The 26,372-nt window shown below is 41.5% G+C and overlaps 1 protein-coding gene and 1 long non-coding RNA gene across 2 annotated transcripts in view; one reads left to right on the top strand and one right to left on the bottom strand.

Moving 5' to 3' along the window:
- Positions 1-26,372, bottom strand: part of LOC117507665 (contactin-4-like) — a 641,244-nt gene that overhangs the window by 568,114 nt on the left and 46,758 nt on the right.
- On the top strand, positions 3,151-16,283 carry LOC117507668. Its single transcript, XR_004559826.1, has 3 exons — positions 3,151-3,277; positions 13,415-13,418; positions 16,274-16,283. It is a non-coding gene; the product is annotated as an uncharacterized LOC117507668 (long non-coding RNA).

Below are 26,372 nucleotides of genomic sequence, written 5' to 3'. Positions count from 1 at the left end.
CCTCTCTCTGCAATTGGGTGCTGGACTTTCTCACAGGGAAGCCACAACATGTGTGATTTGGCAAAACACCTCCAAGAATATCACACTGAACACTGGGGCCCCACAAGAGCATGTGCTTAGCCTGCTGCTTTTCACCCTGCTGTCCCATGACTGTATACATATCTACAACACTAACAACACTGTCAAGTTTATAGATGACATGACAGTGGTGGGCCTCATCACTAACAATGATGAAGCCAACTACAGGGACGAGGAGAAACAACTGATCCAGTGGTGCAAACACAACATTTTCTTGTTGAACATGGGAAAGACCAAAGAGATTGTGGTAGACTTAAGGAGAGGACAATCACAGCATGCTCCACTGATGATCGACTGTGGTGCTGTGGAAAGGATGAGCAGCACAGAGTTCCTGGGGGTGCACATCTCTGAGGACCTCTCCTGGTCCGACCACACCGCATCGCTGGCCAAGAAGGCTCAAACCTGTTTCTACATCCTCCACAAATTCAGGAGAGCATGAGTTCCACCACCCATCATGTTCTCATTCTACCGGGGCATCAAGAGTGTCCTTACTGGCTGCATCACTGTGTGGAATGAAGGCTACACCACCTCCTGCCGGAAGACTCTGCAACACATAGTGAATACAGTCAGCAGGATCGACAGTGCCCCTCTGCTCTCCCTCACGGACATTTTCAACACCTGCTTCACCTGCAGAGCCATTAGCATTGCTGGTGACACCTCCCACCCCTCACGCTCCTTCTTTAGCCTCCTGCCAACAGGGCAAAGGTACCAGAGCTTCCAGGCCCGTTCCACAAGACCATGAAACAGCTTCATCCACCAGGCTGTCAGGATGCTGAACTCCATCCACAACCTCTCCCCTCTGCCCCTTGACAGTAACACACTTATTTATACAGGAAGTCAACCTCAGCTGTTTGCACAAGAGACATTCAGTTCACTCACATTTGTTGATGTTACATCTGCTGTGAACTGTCTTTGCATTTTACTGCAATCATTTGCAACAGTTTGCTGTTGTTGGTCATTTGTACTGCCATCTGTGCGCTGTCCTCTCACAAGCTGCTCTTTTGCACCTCCTCACTTTCCACTACTGTTTATTGTATTTCCACAATTGCCATTACTGTATACAGGTTTGATTTATATTCCCCAAGAGTGTCTATTTATTTTATACCGCTATGTTTAGGCAAAAATAAGATTAGGTGACAGCCAAAAATCAAGTTGTAGTTATGTCCCTTGTCCTTTTGGTGCAATTTACTTGTTTCTTTAAGGCAGCTTGAAATGAATGGTTTCTGCTTAAATGTATATTTGGCTGCTCAGTTATTTTGATGTCAGGTTACAATTAAAGGCTGAAATTAAAATACAGTGCAGACTGATTTCTGTATTGGAGGTGACTGATTACATTGTGCAGAGCAGGCAGCGATCATGTGCAGCGATGTGCAGCAGCTGTCCTTGGGGAAGCCAGGGGAAAAAAGCATCAGTCCGTGACATGCACAGCAGCTCCATGCCAAGACATACAGCATTTCCATGAGATGAACAGCAACTCTGTGCTACGATGCACAGTGGGTCCACTCTGAGGTGCACTACTGCTCCGTGCAATGCACAGCGGCTCCGTCCTGAGGTGCACAGCTCTGCTCATTACTCTGGCACAGCAGAGGTTAGCAGATAGGCTAAATGGGACATTTCTCTCATACTGGTTCAGTACTGCTCTCATACTGGTTCAGTACTGGACAGCACGCACTGTGCATGTTTTTCATTTTTACAGATGGCTTTGTTAATGGATGAATGTAGATTGGGCAGATGTTATTTTGATGCCAGACAATAGTGTATACTAAAATTAAAATATAATGCAGGCTGTCTTATTTGTGAAGCAAGTTGTACGCAGCATCTTTGCAGTGGTGTGAAAATAACCAGACTTGGCATCAAAATGCAGCAGTCAGTGTGTGTGACAGGACAGTGCATTCAAGGATTCATTGTTCACTAACCTCTTTAAATCACCTTTTGAAATAAAATATACATAAATAATCCCATGAAAGACAGAAGACAGGTTTCACATATTAACAGATACATTTTAGATTTGTGGCATTGTCTTGTAACCACGTACAAGAATGCAAAGACCACACTCAGTACTGTTGTGAGCATGCCCAGAAACTCTCATGTCATGGGGCTGTATTCAGTATCGGTCATAATCAACAGTAACCTGATGTATAATAATGTGACACCCACATTAAATCTGCTGCTGTCATAAATCAAGCCCAGATTCATCATTTTTTTGAATTAAGAATGCAATTGGGGCCACAAATCTGCAATGGGAGTCAAGCTGTATACTCTGGCGCAACTGAAAATACAGTGTGTGTGTGTGTGTGTGTGTGTTTGCATGTGTGTATATAGCCACATGGAATGTGCACCCAGTACATTCAGAGTGCCGGTTGTAAACCTGGATAAATAGAAGTAGAAGGAGGCATGGCATAACCTTAAAGTTTGTCAAATGTCAGCCACATGGAGTGTGCAGCCAGTACAGTCTCAGGGCCAGTCCCAAGCCTGGATAAATGACTAGGGTTGTGTCAGGAAGGCATCTGAAGTAAAACAAGCCAAAACATAGATGCGGAGTACAAATACCAGATCGGATCGAGGCTCATGTTAACAATGACCGCCACCAGCGCTGTTGCCCAACAGGACGCCAGCGGAAACTGGGTTACTGTTGGGTGAAGAAGAGAAAAACATGTCCAGATACAACAGGAGAAGAGGAAAACTACAAGGGTGGAAGTGAGAGTACAACTTTGAATGGTGTCAGTATGACTGGTAAAGGGAAAGACCTGGCTGACATGATTGAGAGGAGAAAGGTTGATATATGTGAGCAAGAGACCAAGTGGAAGGAAAGTAAGGCCAGGAGCATAGGCAGCGGATTCAAGGTGTATCATGGTGTGGATAGAAAGAGAAATGGTGGTGGAGTCATTTTAAAGGTAGAGCATGTTAAGAGTGTGTTGGAGGTTAAACAAGTGTTTGAAAGGGTGATGAGTGTGAAGCTCGAAATTGAAGGAGCGATGATGAATATCATCAGTGCATATGCACCACAGGTAGGCTGTGAGACAAGGGAGAAAAAAAAGATTTCTGAAGTGAATTTGGTGAGGTTTTGGAGAGTGTGCCCAAGCATGAAAGAGTGGTGATAGGAGCGGACTTCAATGGGCAAGTTGGCAAATGGAACAAAGGTGACAAGGAAGTAATAGGTAGATATGGTATCAAGGACAGGAATGTGGACGGACAGATGGTAGCTGATTTTGAAAAAAGAAAATGACTGAAATTTTAGGATTAGAATTATTAAATTTGTAGAAGTCAGTATCCTTGACAGACATTATCCAGGATGTGTTCTGGATTGGGCACCCCCCCACACCCACACACACACTTTGTTAGCAGCTGTAAATTAGGGGTTCCCAACAGCCATGGGAAATACTGAGTGACATATTGCGTGACTCAATACTACTGTTTTGGGTTCCAAGAATTGAGTCCATGCATTTACACATTAATTGCTTCTGATGTGCTGTAGCAACCCAGTATCATCTGCATGAAAGGCCAGTTTGATCCATGGAGTTTAGTTTGAGAAACACTTGGACAACCCAATCAAGCTGATTTGAAAAATGACATGATCATGAAATCAAATTTTTGAGACAGTGCAAACAATTTGCTATCCATTCTAGGTTGTTTCCTCAATTTTCCCGGTAGTGTAATGTGGGGAGCAAACTCAGAAGACTCAAAGACTGACAGGAAATGGACTTCAATTTTAGATGTTGTATTCAAAGATAATACCTTCACTAAACAGAGAATTGCTACAGCAGCTTGCAAGCTGTTCACACAGGGCTATTCCTGTCTCCTCCGCCTGCACTCGACCCGTACCCAGATGTCGGGCTGTTGCCCTGAGCGTGAATCAATAAAGTTGAAATGGAATGTGTAAAAGTAAAACTGTGATTTGTCTGTGTAGCATGGTAAACAAAAGAACAGTATGCATCATGGCATCCCAGAAGAGATATGAACTTATCAAATAGGCCGAGGACATGGCCAAGAGACATTACTGTCCAACACCATCATGGTCAGTCTTTTCAGAACTGTGCTCCTTCATATTCACATATTTCCTTGTAGGGCTTAACTATGAACTGCCAAATGTTCTACTCATCCCATGAGTTTACCTCAGTCAGTGTTACATTTCACCACATGCCAACATGCATGAGGCACAATGCACTGTGTGCAGATACTGTGTGTGGAGCGGACTAACCTGGAATCTTTAGTTATTGTCCTCATTGACTTTAACAAAGGTAACCCCTCCCATGAACTTCACAAATACAGACAGCTTATTAAATGTCTGACCAGAGAGGACAGATCTCTGGATCACTGTTACACAACAATGAACAATGCTTATTGTGCCGGCCCCCTCACCAGTCTGGGTCACTCTGACAATACCATGGTCCGTCTGGTTCCTAAAGGCAGAAACTAAAGCTCTGCAAACCTGTAGTGAGGACATCTAAACAGTGGAGCAGTGAGGCTGTGGAGGATCTTCAGTCATGTTTGGAAAACATGGACTGGGATGTGTTCAAGACTGCCACCAACCATCTGGGTGAATACACAGATGCTGTGACCTCATACACCAGCTTCTGTGAGGACTGCTGCATAGCATCATGAACCATGGTGAGGTATAACAATGACAAACCTTGGGGTGCTGTGGATCAGTCCTAAACTCAGAGAGTTGAGGCTGCAAAAGGCGGAAGATGGGGATGGTAATCAGCTTCAACCCAGTCAGCTCCAACCCACCAGCACCGCCTCCCCCTCCCCAACTAGGATCTGCTCCCCCATACAACTGGTCACCTCAGGCTCCCTACCTCCTCCCCCACCACACTCCTCTCCATTCATAAGAGTGATATCAACAAGCTCTTCAAGAGATAGGACCCACAAAAGAGCCAGACCTGGCTCTGTTTCACCATCCATACTGCAGAACTGTGCAGACCAACTGTCCCCAGTGTTCACAGACATCTTCAGCACCTCACTGGAGACATTCCAGGTGCCAGCATGCTTCAAGGCCTCCACCATCATCCCCAAAAAACAAAGAACTACAGGACTTAATGACAACAGACCCATCACCCTGACCTCTGTGGTGATGAAGACCACTGAGCACCTTGTCCTCACACACCTCAAGGCCATCTCTGACCCATTTCCTGGATCCCCTGCAGTTTGCCTACAGAGCCAAGAGGATTGTAGACAACGCTGTCAACACGGCCATCCACTTCATCCCTGGACTCCCCAGAAAACTGTTTGCGGACTTCAGCTCTGCTTTCAAAATGATCATCCTGGCCTGCTGCAGGACAAGCTCTCTCAGGACTCTATATCCATTGCTCATGGAGTTTGTTAGAGTCAGTGTCCTCTGTGATTACTCAAATAACGTGCAACACAAGACTGTACAGGTGGAACACATACAAGGGCCCCATGTGAACGTTGAAGAGAATTTATTTGTCCATGCCTGTGAGGAGAGGTAGGATGTAAGACTTCTAAAATGGGCTCATGCTGGAGAGAACAGAGAATATCTGCACACATCTTTCATGCTTCCTGGTGACTATTAGAATAGATAGTTCTGTCACGGCACGAGTAGTTCACTGGCTTGGGAATATTCATTTTCTCAAGTCACGACACTGATATATGAAATATGTTTTAACAGCAAGGGTCCATTTCACACTCACTGGTCAGGTAAAACTGCAGCAAATGAAAAGCAAAATGAACAGGATAATGATACGTTTTAAAATAAAATGTGATTAATGTGTTGTGGCATTCTGTCATTCTGCTGCATTCAGGCCAAAAATACCATCACATTAAAACACAGAAAATTCAAAATCAAATGGACTGCAGTGTGTTTCCACTAAAATCACACCATGACCTTAAAATTCATCTGTCTCTGCGTGACCAGGCAGTGATGTGCGTTTTCAAGCATGTTCTGCAGAACATTGTTCTGTTTGTACCCTCATAAGGCCTTCACTTAATTATGAATCAGTTTTTTTTTTTTACATAATCACCCATTTTCAAAAACAAATCATTAATTCTTTGAAATGAGGGGTTTTGTCATGCTCCTGACCTACTTTGGGTTAGCACGGTAATTAACAACACATGTCTCGATTCAACAACTATTTTCCATAAAATTCTTATTAAACCTTCAGTTCATTTATTGTTGCTTTAGAGTGCACCCAGAAAATATTCACAGTGCTTCACTTTTTCCTTCTTCTTTTTCTCTCGGCTGCTCCCCTAGGACGAGAGCATGAAAAAAAAAAGGTGAGACTGGGCTGGACCATCATCACCTCATGTTGCAGCATGATAATGCTCAGCCCCACCTGTACACAATTTCTGGAAGCTGAAAACATCCCAGTTCTTGCATGGCCAGCATACTCAGTGGACATGTCACCCACTGAGCATGTTTGGGATGCTGTGGTTCAGCATATACAACAGCATGTTCCAGTTCCTGCCAATATCCAGCAACTTCACAGAGTCGTTAAAGAGGAATGGATCAACATTCCACAGGCCACAATCAACAACCTGATCAACTCTATGCGAAGGAGATGTATTGCACTACATGAGGCAAATGGTGGTCACACCAGATACTGACTGGTTTTCTACCCCCCCCCCCCAACACCCCACACCCCCCAATAAATCAAAACTTAACAGTTCAGAGTGGTCTTTTATTGTGTCCAGCCTAAGGCACACTTGTGCAATAATCATGCTGTCTAATCAGCATCTTGATATGCCACACCCTTGAGGTGGGATGGGTTATCTCTTCAAAGGAGAAATGCTCACTAACACAGATTTAGACAGATTTGTGAACCATATTTGAGAGAAATATGTCTTTTGTGTGTATAGAAAATGTTTTAGATCTTTGAGTTCAGCTCATGAAAATGGGAGGCAACAACAGAAGTGTTGTGTTTAGATTTTTCTTGTGCGTACATAAGTATTCACAGTCTTTGCCATGAAGTTCATAATTAAGCTCAGGTACATACTGTTTCCAGTGGTCATCCTTGAGATGTTTCTACAGCTTAATTGGAGTCCACCTGGGGTAAATTCAGTTGATTGAACATGATTTGGAAAGACACACACCTGTCTACATGTAAGGTCCCACAGCTGACAGTGCGTGTCAGAGCACAAACCAAGCATGAAGTCAAAGGAATTGTCTGTAGACCTCTGAGACCGGACTGCCTTGAAGCACAAATATGGGAAAAAATTGGGGTAAAGAAACATTTCTGCTGCTTTGAAGGTCCCAATGAGCACAGTGGTGTCCATCATCCATAAATGAAAGACGTTTGGATCCACCAGGACCCTTCCAAGAGTTGGCCATCCATCTAAACTGAGTGACTGAGGGAGAAGGGCCTTAGTCAGGGAGGTGACTAAGAACCCGATGGTCCCTCTGTCAGAGCTCCAGCATCCCTCTGTGGAGAGAAGAGAACCATCTCTGCAGCAATCCACCAATCAGGCCTGTATGGTAGAGTGGCCAGACGGAAGCCACTCCTTAGTAAAAGGCACATGGCAGCCCACCTGGAGTTTGTGGCATCATCTTCAAAAAGATTTTCAGTTGTAATTGCTTCCAAAGATGCATTGAAAGAGGTGTCTATTGTAGAATGGCACCCACCATTTGAGCGACACTTGCACATTCTGTATGTGGACTTCTCATGATTTCTGGCCTTATTTTTGCTGACAGTCTGTCTCTACATTCAGTCCACATTTGGCTGATGTGCATTAATGTGTTGTAAGTACCAATTCTGTAAGCTTCCAATTGAAAAATTGTCACCAATTCACCAGTTTTGTCATAATTTTGTGTCTCCAACTACTCTCCGACAGTCACAGCCCAGTGAGATACTGGCCTCAAGCTCACATGCCGCAACATTTGCTGTATAGCTACACAAATTATATCAGCTATTCACAATTTGTGGATCACAATGTGCCCCAAAGTCACAAACTTTAGATTCCAGTCTGCCACAGCTTATTTATTATTTGATTTTATTTTCTGTTTTACTTTGTTTCGATCACACAGGCAAGGTCAGAAATATTACAAGGCAAAACAGGACAAAGGCGTGAGGCTGGAAAGTGCAAAATGCAACAATCTGGCGAGGGACTGTGAGACTGCGAGGGCTTAAAGTAGACCTGCATTGAAATAAATGCAGTCAGATCTTTGGACCAAAAAATGACATATTTACACATAAGATCCTTCTGAATGTAGTCAAGTAAATCTGCAAGCCCAGATCTGTCTTTCAAAGGAGAAATCTTCATTTAAAAATGACAAATTACAGCTAAAATTAGCCCTCCGCAAAAACTGTCATCACATCCGGGACGCTACCCAGACGTCACAGAGAAGACCCTATCCCAGCATGCATTGCGCGCGCCAACTGTAATTTGTGGATTTACGTCAGTTTGCATCTGCACCTTTTTCTTGTCTTATACGGAAGGATCTACTTTTTTTAAAACTTCATATTGTCTTGCGGCACGTTTGGTGAGTACACATTTCTTTTATTTGTGCTTGAAAATTATTTTGGGGGACTTTTTCATACGCCCGTTTGATTGAGTGGTGTCGCACTGAAAATCTGTCTTTCACCTCCGGTGTTACCGTCGCGGGGTACGGAGGCGGGACCTGCAAAGAATTCAAGTCATTAAAAAGATATAAACCTCTCTCAGTGGCCACAGAGCTCTGCGGCTCCGATTACCGAGACGTGCGGCGCTGCGGATTTTGCTGCAAGAAGTCTGTCCTTGCGAGCAACAGGTGTCACCGGCCGCTCCGCATTAAAACAGCGAGCGTAGTCTCTGGACTTGTGCCAAGTTGGCTGCACCTCCATTCAGTAGACAGAGAGGTGGTGCTGGCTGCACAGCAGACATGGGTGTGGAGTGGCCCACTGCGGAGTTTACTGAGCCTGCAGACTCAGTAAGCGCATCGGAGGCAGAGAGCGAGGCGTCGGGGAAGAACGTCGCCCGCTGTCGATGTTGCCGCTGATCTGAGCATTACTAACAGATAAAATCAGTTTCAACGCGGGACTGAAGGCGCAAGTGCTCCTTCTTCTGCTGGACGTCACTGCAATGTCCTGGATGTACAAACAGTTTTCGCTGAGGGCCAAATTTTAGCTGCAAATTTGTCATTTTTAAACGAAGATTTCTCCGCTGAATTACAAATTTGGGCTTGGTGTCGGCCAACTCATACAAGCATGTTTCACGCATATTGAAGATGTTATGCAAATATGAGCCAATTCTGTGCGGAATCCATACGAAAATCCTTCTAACCGCCAGTGGGACCGGGCCCTAAGCCACTATGCTGCCCATTCTCATACTAATTACCAAAAAAAAAAAACAACAACAACAACAACAGCAAACACACACAAACACTGCAGCATCACAGGGTTGCACTGTTATTTCAGGAACAAATGTCCCTTGCATTCCTATTTCCTTGCTGTGAGAAAACATATTCCTCTCACTTTGCATGCACACAGCACATATTTGCATTTTACGACATGGTGCCCATTTAAAAAGTCTGGAAACCAGGCTTTCACTCAGGAAGAAGCAATATGCCTGAGTGCGTGTGTGCGCGTGCACACACCTGCTGGAAATAGTGATTCTGTCTGGAAAGACAGCCCCTTTAATCTGCTCCACAGCCAGTCTCAGGGTGAGGAAATCAAACGCTTCTGAAAGACAACCCAAAATCACAAAAACAGCCAGCAGCTTGGAGAAAAATGTGCAAGAGAGCGTGAACAGAAGTAAAGGGTGCTTGCTGCTATCATCATGGTGGAATAAACCGCGGCAACAAGCAGGGAATTAAGATTCTGGATTCATGCAAACCGGCAGTGTGTGTATGTGGGGGGGTGGCAATCAGCCTCTAACAGGGAGGACAGAGATTCACAGAGGACACAGCAAAACAAAGGCAAGAAAATAACCTACAGCATGTTCATATAGTAAATCACCTCCGTATCAGCGCACAACTCCACTCACCCAATTTACCTGTCACAAGCCCGCCGGTGCACGAGCGTGCGACACACAGAGCTGCAGCGTAGAATTCAAACAGGACAATTTCAGCACAACACAGCAGAACTCTGACACTCAGCACATTCAGCAATCAGCTCACATAACACACATCACACCTCAAATACAAACACACACACCGTTTACAGTCAAATACACAATGTTGGAGGTTAACTAATGTATCAACACACAGCAAACAACATCCAAATACTGTTCTGTGAAACCAATCCTGAAAATGTCAGACGTCCAACGACACCTGAATGCTTCAGGTTACGGTAACAGCTATGTTTCATCTGACGAGTGACGTCACAAACGTTGTTACTGTTAAAGCAAAAAGTGGCTCGGATACGGAGAGTAAAGTTACAGACCAGAACAGTCAATGCAAAGTGAGTAAAGCTAAGACTACAAGCTAAAAATGCTTCCAGTTCTTGCAGGCACTGAACTCCAGGTAGATGACAAACACTGAAACCAGTTTTAACACAGTTGTGCATTTACAGGGCACGATACAAAATCATTTAGATGAACAACACTGGCCCAGGAACACACACTTTGACACAATTAGCAGTGTTTTGCTTCTGGATCTTCCTCGGACACTGTCAGGATTTATTACAGTTTTGGCAGCAGACATATTATTTGATAATTATGATTTGGGAAAACGGATGATTTTACATTTAACACCTAACAGTCAAAACATTACTTTTTTTGTTTTGTTTCGTTTTGTTTTGCCATGGTGGGCAAAAAATGTAATATGTGTTTCTTGGGACCAACAACACTGAAAAGAGAATTGTTGGGCCAACCTAATAAAGCACTTCAACTGGTGACAGTCAAATGAATAAGGTTGATCTAAGTTATTGTACTTTCTGGAGTACAAGCCTATAGAGTACTGTATGTATACTAGACAAAGCCTGCGCGACGTCACCCGTAAGCTTTTATCTGGGTGTCACCAAGTTGGTGACAGCAACAGCAGAGAACTCATTAATACATGAAGGAGCGGAGAATCGGCAGCTCAGAGGAGGCCTGAACACGCCCCTCTCTTTGAGTCTGAACCAGCTTAGCTAAGATGACTCCGGTTCTGGTGTTTACGAGCTAAGTTATATTTTTGGGGAGTGTGTGGTAGTTCTAACAATTTACTTTTGTGTGGAAATTAAACATTGTGAGCTGCTTATTTTCTCAGTAGTTGTACATTAACACTCTGGAGTCTTGGGTATAATTGGGTGTTTTTGACTACTTTTGGTTTTGCCTTCATAGTTTACCTTAAAAACTGTTTACCTTGCCTTGTCTGGTGTCATTTTTTCAGCACAATCCTAAATTTCGAAAACATATGTAAAAATGTAGCATAAACAAAGTTATATACAATTTACATTAAAGTGCAGGAAATGCTTCAAGCATTTTTTGTGGCTATTTACGTGCAATAAGATGCGACACAAATTATATTGTGCCACTCAGAAAAACAATTCCTGTCCAATACATATTAGAAGCCCCCAAATTTGTACAGATATTCCACCTCAATATTCATGTGTATTTTTCCCTAATTCCTGGTTTTTGTACGATTTTTTATTGGTGTTGATGTTTTGGACTTTGGCAGGGTGGGGTATCTCTATCTAGACCGCCTTGATTGGAGAGTGGCGTAAACTCAGAACATAGCGCCATTTTGGGTCCAACTGTGCTGAACTACTGAATGGACCTTTTATGTTTTCAACATTCTTTAAATCATTTAACCACATCCAGCAACACATCCAGGTACATATACTATCAAAATAAATATAAAAGTTAAGCTATCAAATTTACATAAATTTACAATTTATGATGATTTATTTAATTAATTTAAAGCCTGATTTATGCAGTTGCAGCTCTGTAACTCCATGTCATACAATAACGTGTGTGACGGTTTTAAAGTTCTCCGTCTCTGGATTATACTTTATTATGAACTAATCTGACCCTCAACAAGCTTTTCTTTCTACAATCATCACCTCCAATTCAAAGGTAAACTGTACATTTTCCTCTTTTACCGACGTCGTGCTGTAAATGTGATGCAGACTTTTATGATCCATTTATCAGCAAATGCACTATAAAAACTATTATGATATGATGTCAGATGAAGGATTAAAAGCAGAAAAGTGTCAAATCACAGCCTTTTGTGTCTGATTCAACAGGTGCACATGAGGCTTCAGATCCGAGTCTGAACGCCATTTGAAAAAACTAAACGGTTGGCCTTTTAATCACAGAAATGATTCCTCTCCCACTTTCCACAAATCGGTGAGTGTCAGAGCTGAACTTTAACCCTCTGGGGCCGATGCCATTGTATACGACGGTAAGACCAAGCTTTACTAAATTATAAATAACTTTTTAATGATATGAGATAGAAACATACTTTTTTTGCTGAAAAGTTAACTGCGGACTTTCGAGCCAGCCATCGGCCATCTTTGTACTCGTCATAGAAGCTGTGTGATGACGTGCACAATGTGAGTGTCCAATCGGAATTGGTTCACCATCACATGGTTTTCCAAAATCCAATCGTAGGGCAGATTTACCTCACGTAAAAAGCCAAAGATCATTTTCAGGAGTGATATATTACTAGTTGGCTCGCTTGAATAGCCCCCTGGGTGCTCCAATGAGTACATACTATTCCAATGCTCCCTGTGCCATTACGCACAGCGAAAGTGAAAGCAGGAGCAGCCGGAGAGCCTCTGATGACAATCTCACGTGCTTAAACAAAGAGTGTGTAACTATCAGGATTGCTCAACTAGTTTGCATGTGAATGTTACTGATAACTCTGTCTGTTGCTTTCTTGTCATAAAGCACTGTTTACCATATCAATGGACAACAAAACACATAGACCATTTTGTATATATGTTCAAAATGTGCATTTGTGTTTATTGTTTGAACCTTTTTGTTGTACAGCCTTTCACACAAGACCTCAAATTACCTTTATAATGTGTCAAAACAGTTGTTTATTATAGTTTGCTATGTGTTTTGAATAAATGTGTGTGGAACATTTTTGACTGTAATCCTTTATTACACTTAGAAAACACAACAAAAACATATATATTCTGAAAGCACAGGTTGTCTTGGAAAAAATGAGACATAAAACTTGATTGTGGGATGCAGGGAGAGCTGTTAACAGCAATAATAAATGCACTATGCCAGGCAAGTGAACTGTCCAAAAAATGCCCTCGGACCCAATTTGTACCTCTGCACATACAGACTGCTCTGAGTTTTTAAAGGAAATAATTGCAATCGGACGGGACATTTTATCTGATGTGAGCGAGAAATACGTTATACAAAATCTGTTATATACGGTGTTTATTACATGGAAAACAATACAAAAACTTTGAGACCTTTTTTGACCGGTGACTGTCAATACCTGGTTTATATGACGCCGGTTTAGGTGAGTTTTACTGTACATGGGACTGAACAATAAATTTACCTCTCAAAGCTTTGATGATGATGTCGGCTTCATCCCACACAGCTGAATTTGGTTTCCCAAATTTTTCTTCTATTCGGATCTGAAGGGAATCTGTACATCTTGAAGCCCTTGTTGTCTCTCTATCTATAGGCAAAAATGTGCCACATTTGGAAACCTGAGATTGTTCTGAACATTTTGATATGCACCACATGGGTATTACACTAAAATAAAGGACTTTAAAATGGGACTTACTGACATTATGTAAAATCGAGAAATACTCTCAGACCCCAGAGAGTCAAATCCCAAAAACAAACAAGATGGGCAAATAAACATGTAATGACATCATAATGGGTGCTACTTGATGCAGTCTGGATAAAAGGAATAGTTAGCTGTACACAGATAGAGAAGTGAAAAGTTGATTTTTACAGGAAGCCCTCAGGTTGTGGTAAGTGCCAGAAGGCCTTTTAGTTCCAAAAATCAGCAAGATAGACAAATAAACATGCAATGGACAACATATTGGTTATTATCTATGCGTGGACACAGATTGCTGATCCATAGTATTGGAAGCATGACAATAAAAATGTGAGTCCATTTAATTTTATTTAGCCAGCTCTTTAATATGGGATTTTTTTGTATTGTTATGTACTTTTCTACAAATCCTCTATAAATAGCTCTTACAAGGGTTAACAAATGCATTCATTTTCAGTATACAGCCCCTGGCAAAAATTATGGAATCACCGGCCTCAGAGGATGTTCATTCAGTTGTTTAATTTTGTAGAAAAAAGCAGATCACAGACATGACACAAAACTAAAGTCATTTCAAATGGCAACTTTCTGGCTTTAAGAAACACTATAAGAAATCAGGAAAAAAAATTGTGGCAGTCAGTAACGGTTACTTTTTTAGACCAAGCAGAGGGAAAAAAATATGGACTCACTCAATCCTGAGGAAAAAGTTATGGAATCACCCTGTAAATTTTCATCCCCAAAACTAACACCTGCATAAAATCAGATCTGCTTGTTACTCTGCATCTAAAAAGGAGTGATCATACCTTGGACCGACATGAATCATGGCTCCAACACGAGAGATGTCAATTGAAACAAAGGAGAGGATTATCAAACTCTTAAAAGAGGGTAAATCATCACACATTGTTGCAAAAGATGTTGGTTGTTCACAGTCAGCTCTGTCTAAACTCTGGACCAAATACAAACAACATGCAAAGGTTGTTAAAGGCAAACATACTGGTAGACCAAGGAAGACATCAAAGCATCAAGACAGAAAACTTAAAGCAATATGTCTCAAAAATCGAAAATGCACAACAAAACAAATGAGGAACGAATGGGAGGAAACTGGAGTCAACGTCTGTGACCGAACTGTAAGAAACCGCCTAAAGGAAATGGAATTTACATACAGAAAAGCTAAACGAAAGCCATCATTAACACCTAAACAGAAAAAAAACAAGGTTATAATGGGCTAAGGAAAAGCAATCGTGGACTGTGGATGACTGGATGAAAGTCATATTCAGTGATGAATCTCGAATCTGCATTGGGCAAGGTGATGATGCTGGAGCTTTTGTTTGGTGCCGTTCCAATGAGATTTATAAAGATGACTGCCTGAAGAGAACATGTAAATTTCCACAGTCATTGATGATATGGGGCTGCATGTCAGGTAAAGGCACTGGGGAGATGGCAGTCATTACATCATCAATAAATGCACAAGTTTACGTTGATATTTTGGGACACTTTTCTTATCCATCAATTGAAAGGATGTTTGGGGATGATGAATCATTTTTCAAGATGATATGCAATCTTGACATAGAGCAAAACTGTGAACACATCCCTTGCAAAAAAGGACACATAGGGTCAATGTCCTTGGCCCTGCAAATAGTCCGGATCTTAATCCATTGAAAATCGTTTGGTGGAAGTGTTAAGAAAATGGTCCATGACAAGGCTCCAACCTGCAAAGCTGATCTGGCAACAGCAATCAGAGAAAGTTGGAGCCAGATTGATGAAGATACTGTTTGTCACTCATTAAGTCCATGCCTCAGAGACTGCAAGCTGTTATAAACGCCAGAGGTGGGTGCAACAAACTACTAGTGATGTGTGGAGCGTTCTTTTATTTTCATGATTCCATAATTCTTTCCTCAGAATTGAGTGATTCCATATTTTTTTCCCTCTGCCTGGTCTAAAAAAGTAAACCGTTACTGACTGCCACAATCTTTTTTCTTGATTTCTTATAGTGTTTCTTAAAGCCAGAAAGTAGCATTTGAATGACTTTAGTTTTGTGTCATGTCTGTGATCTGCTTTTTTTCTATAAAATTAAACAACTGAATGAACATCCTCCGAGGCCGGTGATTCCATAATTATTGCCAGGGGTTGTATAAGTTGCAAATCAAATGACCTTCAAAATTAGTAAGAGGAAAAAAAAATAAACCCTGCAATTTATAATCCGGAAAATATAGTAACATAAATCATATTTGTGTCAACTTGTTAACTTGAACAAAGTTAATTAATTTCGCCTTGGGGTTAATTCAAGCACCTTGGGGCAACTGTTTGTTGTGATTTGGCGCTATATAAAAAAATTGATTGATTGATTGATTGATTTGCATGCTACTACCTGATTTAAATTAATGAGGTTTTCTCTCTTTTTTTAAGTCTGTGTTGTCAAACTGATTAAATTTTAAGAAAATCTTCAGTTAAAAAGAATTCAAAACAGAATAAAACAAAACAAAACAAAACACATGACCACCTGAATGTGCAGAATGAAGACGACAAACCTCGACTTTACAATCTATAGTGATAGAACTATAATCTAACAGCAAGTGCATTTGAGGCATGTCCAAGCACACTTTGCTATTTAAAAGGCACACAATATCTGTGTGAAAGTAAGGCAAAGGGCAGATAGGGCTTGGAATTGTTTCATTAATTTATTGATGGGTGTGTTGTGGCATAGGATTTGCCCAAAGGCATCATATTGCACTAGAAAGCAGCCAGCAAAGCTTCCTGAGGTGAAACAGGAAGGTGATATTTTGTATTTTTCCACTTGCTATGTTTTACCATTTACAATATATTTGTTTCATTGAATTGTTTACAATTAAGTTTTGTTGTGTATGTTGCATTATAAACCTGTGATGCAACTATACACTACGCTACATTATATACAATACTATACAACAAAGATGATGAGCAGAATCCTACTTGTTATTTATACAACATGAAAATTACAAGTGTGTCAGGTCGGCACTAGGACTAAACACCACTGATCACACAATTTGCACAAAAAATTATCCACCACATGTTGAGCAAAATGAGACAATATACAGAAACAGTGTGATTAGACAGTTTGGAGATGGTGGAAATTGGTGGTACTGGTGGTCTTTAAATGATGTTCATAAAATTGATTTTACTCTTATCAATAAACTAACAACTTACAGACCAGTACAGTCATAACACTCTAGTCTAGGACATGGTAAATTTAGCTTATATTGTTTAATGAGAGCACAATCAATCAATCAATCAACATTTATTTATAAAGCGCTTTACAGCACTGACTGGTGTCCAAAGTGCTTAACATTAAAAACACAAATTTACAAAATAAAACACATATAAAATAAAATTTTAAAACAACACATTAAAAAAAAACATAAAAATAACAGAACATGTCACCTCCCCACTAAGTGTTAAAAGCCAGTTTAAATAAATAAGTCTTTAACTTAGATTTAAAAAGTGCTAGGTCAGGAATAGTACATAACTCAAGAGGTAGCTCATTCCACAGTCTGGGGCCAGCTACCGTGAAAGCATGATCACCCCAGCGTTTATATCTTGACCTTGGAACATCTAAGTAAAGCTGGCCAGACGCCCTTAACGTCCTACTGTAGGTGCGCAAAGTTAAAATTTCAGACAAGTAGGGAGGTGCAAGGCCATAAATAGCTTTAAAAACAAACATTAAAATTTTAAAATCAATTCTAAAACGAACTGGAAGCCAGTGGAGTGAGTATAGGATGGGCGCAATATGCTCACGTCTAGAAGTGTTTGTCAAAAGACGAGCAGCAGCATTCTGCACCAACTGGAGACACACAAGAGACACCTGATTAATGCCCGCATAAAGTGCATTACAATAATCAAGTCTGGAGCTGATGAAAGCATGAATGGCCGTCTCAAGATCACGTCTACTGAGAAAGTGCTTTATTTTAGCCAAGAGGCGAAGTTGGAAAAAACTAGCTTTGACAACAGAATTTATCTGTTGATCGAACCTCAAACAGCTGTCAAATATCACTCCCAAATTCTTGACAGCTGGTTTTACATAGTTAGCCAAAGCACAAAATTTGGTGTTACCACATTTGGTATGCCAGTGCGCTCAAACACCATGATCTCAGTTTTACCATCATTCAGGTAAAGGAAGTTTCGGGACAGCCACTGCTTACATCACGAATACAATTAAATAATGATGACAAAGCATCACTCCCATTAGTCCTCACAGGCAGATAGATTTGCAGATCATCTGCATAACAATGAAAGGACAAATTGTGCTGGGTTATAATTGACCCCAATGGCAGAATGTACAAAGAAAATAGAATCGGCCAAGGACAGATCCCTGCGGCACTCCACAGCACAGAGGAGCAGTTGATGAGGAAGGTCCCCAATCATGACAGAAAAGCTCCTTTCAGCCACAATATGATCTAAACCAATCAAGTGCAATACCATGAATGCCAATAAAATGTTCCAACCGGGAAACAAGTACTGTGTGATCCACAGTATCAAAGGCTGCTGTGAGGTCCAACAGAACCAGCACAGCAGGATTCCCTGCATCCACCGACAGAGTAATATCATTATGAACTTTTAAAAGTGCTGACTCAGTGCTGTGTCGCGATGTAAACCCAGACTGGAATTTTTCAAGGATGAGATTGTCTTCTAAAAATGATTGTAACTGTAAAAAGACAACCTTTTCTAAAACCTTAGATAGAAATGGCAGATGAGAGACAGGTCTAAAATTGGATAAAACTGATGAGTCCAGGTGAGGTTTTTTAAGAAGAGGTCGAACCACAGCATGTTTAAAAGCAGCTGGAACAGACCCTGATCTAAGACAAGCATTGATAAAAGTTAGGAGACCTGCCCCAAGAGCATTAAAAACCTCCTTCAGCACCTTAGCTGGAACAACATCAAAAGGACAACTTGTAGATTTTATGTTTTACAACATCAGCGAGAGATGCAAAAGAAATGGGCTCAAACTGTTCGAGCACAGCAGAATGTGCACGAGGAGCAGACAACTCAACATTACAGTTCTGATCAGCGTTCTGTCTGACTGATGAAACCTTATCAATAAAAAACTGAAGAGCACAGTGCTGCATTTGAAAGCCCTATGTCCTTAGAGAGGCCTGCCCCAATTAGTGTGACCCAATTCATTTTTGTAAATTAAAGGTGTGATGCAACATTTCACTGCTGACAACTGCATAAACAGGGCTGAGACCTAACGGTAAATAAGGCTCTGAAGCACTGGTCTTCATCCTGTTCATAAAACTCTCGGCACAGAAGACAGATGTTTTAGTGACCACATAAGAGTATTCAATTATGTCGCACAAGACATAGGTAATAAACAGCAGATGTCTGGATGTACTGTTTGCATGAATATTAATATTAATGAAGTACTTTACACTCACCATTCATTTCAATTCAATTTAATTTATTTCATTTATATAGCATATAAATCACAACAAAGTTGACTCAAGGTGCTTCACACAAGTAAGGTCTAACTTTACTAACCCCCAGAGCAAGCACACAGGTGACAGTGGTAAGGAAAAACTCCCTCTGATGATCTGAGGAAGAAACCTCAAGCAGACCAGACTCAAAGGGGTGACTCTCTGCCTGGGCCATGCTGCCGACATAATTTACAAAACAACTGACAAAACGAAATATAACAGGAAATTTTTGCAGGTGCACAGGACAGGAGTGTTAAAGAAGAAGACACCACACACATTTCTGGATGAAGCCGCACCTCAAACAGAGAGAAAAAACAGAATCAGGCATCAGAAAGACAACAGATACAGTATAATTTGTCAGCATTAAGCAACAAGAAAAACAGAAGAAATACTAAGGTGATCGCCGGCCACTGGCCCTAAGCTTCACTAAAAGACTCAGAATTTAGATAAAGTTGAAGCCGCGGCCCACTCCGTTTCCTGATAAAATTAAATTAATCCTCGTGTTGTCCTGCAGGTCAAAATGACCCACCACCATGTTTAGCTGCAAAAAAAAAAAAAAAAAAAAAACTATTTCAAATTGAAAATGTATGACTTTTCTTAAAGGGACCCCAACATGAATAAAAGTGAAACTCTGGTTTTGTTTACATTTCCATCTGGGCTGGACACCACGAGGGTCCTAAGATGGGCTTATGGGTCATTTTGAAGAATTTTTCCAGAATTTTAGAGCAAAATGATAGATTTGATATCAGTCTATAGTTTTTCAATATCCTAGCATCAAGATTAGATTTCTTAAGTAATGGTTTAATCACTGCAGGTTTGAAACATTTAGGAATATATCCAGAGGTTGACGAGAGATTAATCATTTCCAGCACAGTCGACCCAAGAGTGTCAGGTCCTTAAACAGTTTTATTGGTATGGGAACAAATAAGCAGGTTGTGTTTTTTATAGACGTTACAAGTTTTGTCAGCACACCAATTGAGATACTATCAAATTCTCTAAATCTAGGCAATACCTCTGTAATGGCACCCACCTCAAGAGCAGGGAGGAGTGGCTGGGTTAAGGCATGCTGGGATATGTTTAACCTAATGTCGTCTATGCGTAGTTCATTATCGAAGTACTGGTTTTGTCTACTTGGACTGCACAAGTCTTTAGAGTCTTAACAAAGGTACAGAATGTTGTCAAATGGATGTTGTCACAGCGTTTCACTTTTTCTACATTTTGTAATGTTACAGCCTTATTCCAAAAAGGATGAAATTACTTTGTTTTTGTTAAAAATACAACACACAATATGCCATAATGGCAATGTGAAAAAGGGGTTTATTTTTTTTAGATTTTTGCAAATATAAATATATATATATATATAAATGTACCCAAAAGTACTCTGAAATATGAATATGGTTTTACTGGGGAAATAATTATGTTTTTCTCATTTCAGGAACCCTAAAGTTTGTTCTGCAATCAATCAATCAATCAATTTTTTTATATAGCGCCAAATCACAACAAACAGTTGCCCCAAGGCGCTTTATATTGTAAGGCAAGGCCATACAATAATTATGTAGCAATTATGTGAGCAAGCACTTGGCTACAGTGGGAAGGAAAAACTCCCTTTTAACAGGAAGAAACTTCCAGCAGAACCAGGCTCAGGGAGGGGCAGTCTTCTGCTGGGACTGGTTGGGGCCTGAGGGAGGAGAACCAGGAAAAAGACATGCTGTGGAGGGGAGCAGAGATCGATCACTAATGATTAAATGCAGAGTGGTGCATACAGAGCAAAAGAGAAAGAAACAGTGCATCATGGGAACCCCCCAGCAGTCTACGTCTATAGCAGCATAACTAAGGGATGGTTCAGGGTCACCTGATCCAGCCCCTAACTATAAGCTTTAGCAAAAAGGAAAGTTTTAAGCCTAATCTTAAAAGTAGAGAGGGTGTCTGTCTCCCTGATCTGAATGGGAGCTGGTTCCACAGGAGAGGAGCCTGAAAGCTGAAGGCTCTGCCTCCCATTCTACTCTTACTGTGTGAAAGTGTAGGAACACGGACCCACAACAGGGGGCGCAATGAACGGACAATGGAGGAAGGTGAATAACAAGGTTTACTATTGTGAAACGAGCACAATAAATACAACAATCACAATTTGGGGTCGAAATCCGCTGGGTAGTGTGGGCCAGGCTCGAAGGTAGGAGACGTCCGTCTCAGTCGAACCGGAAACCACCCAGATTCCTCTGCCACCGAACCCTGGAAATACTGGAACCGCCAAGTCCCGAATTCCCAGGTGGCCACTGCCTCCGCTCGTCGGATCCGGTACTGCTGGCGGGAGAGAAGAGCAACAACACACAGGTGTGGATGCGACCGTACCAGTAACGGAGAGGGGAGAAGCCGCCTCCACCTCTTGTCAATGTACAGCAGGAAGGTGAGTACTTATCCAAGCAATGAAGCTACCAGTAGTCAACAGTCCTGAAAAGGTTTAACAAGTTTAGTGGTTGTTCAGAATGTAAATGCAGAGAATATTACCTCAGTCTTAGGCGATATCTCGGCACTGAGGTGGAGACGCCGTCCTCCTGATATACCTCTGTGCTGAGTGAACAGCTGTGTCTGGTGATGGTGACAGCTGTCACCCAGGCTACTCCCATAAGGCGGCAGCGCCCTCTGGTGCCTGGAGCCCGCACTCCAGGCAGGGCGCCCTCTGGTGGTGGTGGGCCAGCAGTACCTCCTCTTCAGCGGCCCACCACAACACTTACAACCCTAGGAATACAAGTAAGCCTGCAGTCTGAGAGCGAAGCGCTCTATTGGGGTGATATGGTACTACGAGGTCCCTAAGATAAGATGGGACCTGATTATTCAAAACCTTATAAGTAAGAAGAAGAATTTTAAATTCTATTCTAGAATTAACAGGAAGCCAATGAAGAGAGGCTAATATGGGTGAGATATGCTCTCTCCTTCCAGTCCCCCTCAGTACTCTAGCTGCAGCATTTTGAATTAACTGAAGGCTTTTTAGGGAACTTTTAGGACAACCTGATAATAATGAATTACAATAGTCCAGCCTAGAGGAAATAAATGCATGAATTAGTTTTTTCAGCATCACTCTGAGACAAGACCTTTCTAATTTTAGAGATATTGCGTAAATGCAAAAAAGCAGTCCTACATATTTGTTTAATATGCGCTTTGAATGACATATCCTGATCAAAAATGACTCCAAGATTTCTCACAGTATTACTAGAGGTCAGGGTAATGCCATCCAGAGTAAGGATCTGGTTAGACACCATGTTTCTAAGATTTGTGGGGCCAAGTACAATAACTTCAGTTTTATCTGAGTTTAAAAGCAGGAAATTAGAGGTCATCCATGTCTTTATGTCTGTAAGACAATCCTGCAGTTTAGCTAATTGGTGTGTGTCCTCTGGCTTCATGGATAGATAAAGCTGGGTATCATCTGCGTAACAATGAAAATTTAAGCAATACCGTCTAATAATACTGCCTAAGGGAAGCATATCTAAAGTGAATAAAATCGGTCCTAGCACAGAACCTTGTGGAACTCCATAATTAACCTTAGTCTGTGAAGAAGATTCCCATTTACATGAACAAATTGTAATCTATTAGATAAATATGATTTCAAACCACCGCAGCGCAGTGCCTTTAATACCTATGGCATGCTCTAATCTCTGTAATAAAATTTTATGGTCAACAGTATCAAAAGCAGCACTGAGGTCTAACAGAACAAGCACAGAGATGAGTCCACTGTCCGAGGCCATAAGAAGATCATTTGTAACCTTCACTAATGCTGTTTCTGTACTATGATGAATTCTAAACCTGACTGAAAACTCTTCAAATAGACCATTCCTCTGCAGATGATCAGTTAGCTGTTTTACAACTACCCTTTCAAGAATTTTTGAGAGAAAAGGAAGGTTGGAGATTGGCCTATAATTAGCTAAGATAGCTGGGTCAAGTGATGGCTTTTTAAGTAATGGTTTAATTACTGCCACCCTAAAAGCCTGTGGTACATAGCCAACTAACAAAGATAGATTGATCATATTTAAGATCGAAGCATTAAATAATGGTAGGGCTTCCTTGAGCAGCCTGGTAGGAATGGGGTCTAATAACATGTTGATGGTTTGGATGAAGTAACTAATGAAATAACTCAGACAGAACAATCGGAGAGAAAGAGTCTAACCAAATACCGGCATCACTGAAGCAGCCAAAGATAACGATACGTCTTTGGGATGGTTATGAGTAATTTTTTCTCTAATAGTTTAAAATTTTGTTAGCAAAGAAAGTCATGAAGTCATTACTAGTTAAAGTTAATGGAATACTCAGCTCAATAGAGCTCTGACTCTTTGTCAGCCTGGCTACAGTGCTAAAAAGAAACCTGGGGTTGTTCTTATTTTCTTCAATTAGTGATGAGTAGAAAGATGTCCTAGCTTTACGGAGGGCTTTTTTATAGAGCAACAGACTCTTTTTCCAGGCTAAGTGAAGATCTTCTAAATTAGTGAGACGCCATTTCCTCTCCAACTACGGGTTATCTGCTTTAAGCTACGAGTTTGTGAGTTATACCACGGAGTCAGACACTTCTGATTTAAAGCTCTCTTTTTCAGAGGAGCTACAGCATCCAAAGTTGTCTTCAATGAGGATGTAAAACTATTGACGAGATACTCTATCTCCCTTACAGAGTTTAGGTAGCTACTCTGCACTGTGTTGTTATATGGCATTAGAGAACATAAAGAAGGAATCATATCCTTAACCTAGTTACAGCACTTTCTGAAGACTTCTAGTGTAATGAAACTTATTCCCTACTGCTGGGTAGTCCATCAGAGTAAATGTAAATGTTATTAAGAAATGATCAGACAGAAGGGAGTTTTCAGGGAATACTGTTAAGTCTTCTATTTCCATACCATAAGTCAGAACAAGATCTAAGATATGATTAAAGTGGTGGGTGGACTCATTTACTTTTTGAGCAAAGCCAATAGAGTCTAATAATAGTATTAAATGCAGTGTTGAGGCTGTCATTCTCAGCATCTGTGTGGATGTTAAAATCGCCCACTATAATTATCTTATCTGAGCTAAGCACTAAGTCAGACAAAAGGTCTGAAAATTCACAGAGAAACTCACAGTAACGACCAGTGGGCGATAGATAATAACAAATAAAACTGGTTTTTTGGGACTTCCAATTTGGATGGACAAGACTAAGAGACAAGCTTTCAAATGAATTAAAGCTCTGTCTGGGTTTTTGATTAATTAATAAGCTGAAATGGAAGATTGCTGCTAATCCTCCGCCCCGGCCCGTGCTACGAGCATTCTGACAGTTAGTGTGACTCGGGGGGTGTTGACTCATTTAAACTAACATATTCATCCTGCTGTAACCAGGTTTCTGTTAGGCAGAATAAATCAATATGTTGATCAATTATTATATCATTTACCAACAGGGACTTAGAAGAGAGAGACCTAATGTTTAATAGACCACATTTAACTGTTTTAGTCTGTGGTGCAGTTGAAGGTGCTATATTATTTTTTCTTTTTGAATTTTTATGCTTAAATAGATTTTTGCTGGTTATTGGTAGTCTGGAGCAGGCACCGTCTCTACGGGGATGGGGTAATGAGGGGATGGCAGGGGGAGAGAAGCTGCAGAGAGGTGTGTAAGACTACAACTCTGCTTCCTGGTCCCAACCCTGGATAGTCACGGTTTTGGAGGATTTAAGAAAATTGGCCAGATTTCTAGAAATGAGAGCTGCTCCATCCAAAGTGGGATGATGCCGTCTCTCCTAACAAGACCAGGTTTTCCCCAGAAGCTTTGCCAATTATCTATGAAGCCCACCTCATTTTTTGGACACCACTCAGACAGCCAGCAATTCAAGGAGAACATGCGGCTAAACATGTCACTCCCGGTCCGATTGGGGAGGGGCCCAGAGAAAACTACAGAAGTCCGACATTGTTTTTGCAAAGTTACACACCGATTTAATGTTAATTTTAGTGACCTCCGATTGGCGTAACCGGGTGTCATTACTGCCGACGTGAATTACAATCTTACCAAATTTACGCTTAGCCTTAGCCAGCAGTTTCAAATTCCTTCAATGTCGCCTGCTCTGGCCCCCGGAAGACAATTGACTATGGTTGCTGGTGTCGCTAACTTCACATTTCTCAAAACAGAGTCGCCAATAACCAGAGTTTGATCCTCGGCGGGTGTGTCGTCGAGTGGGGAAAAACGGTTAGAGATTGTGAACGGGGTTGGCGGTGTACACGGGGCTTCTGTTTAGGGCTACGCTTCCTCCTCACAGTCACCCAGTCAGCCTGCTTTCCCGGCTGCTCGGGATCTGCCAGGGGGAACTAACGGCGGCTAAGCTACCTTGGTCCGCACCAACTACAGGGGCCTGGCTAACTGTAGAATTTTCCACGGTGCGGAGCGAGTCTCCAATTCGCCCAGCCTGGCCTCCAAAGCTACGAATAAGCTACACTTATTACAAGTACCGTTACTGCTAAAGGAGGCTGAGGAATAACTAAACATTTCACACCCAGAGCAGAAAAGTGCGGGAGAGACAGGAGAAGCCGCCATGCTAAATCGGCTAAGAGCTAGTAGCTACGCTAAGCTAGCGGATTCCTAAAAACACGCAAAGTGAATAATGTGTAAATAATTTAGAGGTGATTCAGCAGAAGGAGTGCTTTAGTTAAGGCACGTAAAGATTACACTGGGAAACAAATCGTAATCTAGATAACTAGATCAATCTAACTGCGCAGATTAAACAGCTAACAGATACAGAAAAACACCGCTGTGCTCCGGAACAGGAAGTGATACAATACCGCAGTGAGAGCCAACCACCAGTAGAGGCAAGCAAGAGCAAGACATTAAAGTCCAGGAAAAATGTTGAAGCTCAGACTTGAGCTCAGATGCATCCTGATTCTATTGATCATCCTTGAGATGTTTCTATGGCTTAATTGGAGTCCACCTGGGGTAAATTCAGTTGATCGGGCATAATTTAGAAAGACACACACCTGTCTATATATAAGTTCCCACAGTTGGCAGTGCATGTCAGCGCACAAACCAAGCATGAAGCCAAAGTAATTGTCTGTAGACCTCCGAGACACGACTGTCTCCATGCACAAATCTGGGGAAGGGTACAGAAACATTTTTGCTGCTTTGAAGGTCCCAATGAAGACAGTGGTGTTCATCATCCATAGATAAAAGAAGATTAGATCCACCAGGACTCAGGTTGGCTGCCTGTCTGAACTGAGCAATCGGTGAAGAAGGACCTTAGTCAGGGAAGTGACCA

Source organism: Thalassophryne amazonica, chromosome 3 (genome assembly GCF_902500255.1).
Source record: "Thalassophryne amazonica chromosome 3, fThaAma1.1, whole genome shotgun sequence".
NCBI lineage: Eukaryota > Metazoa > Chordata > Actinopteri > Batrachoidiformes > Batrachoididae > Thalassophryne > Thalassophryne amazonica.
This window is presented reverse-complemented; position numbering and strand designations above follow the sequence as displayed.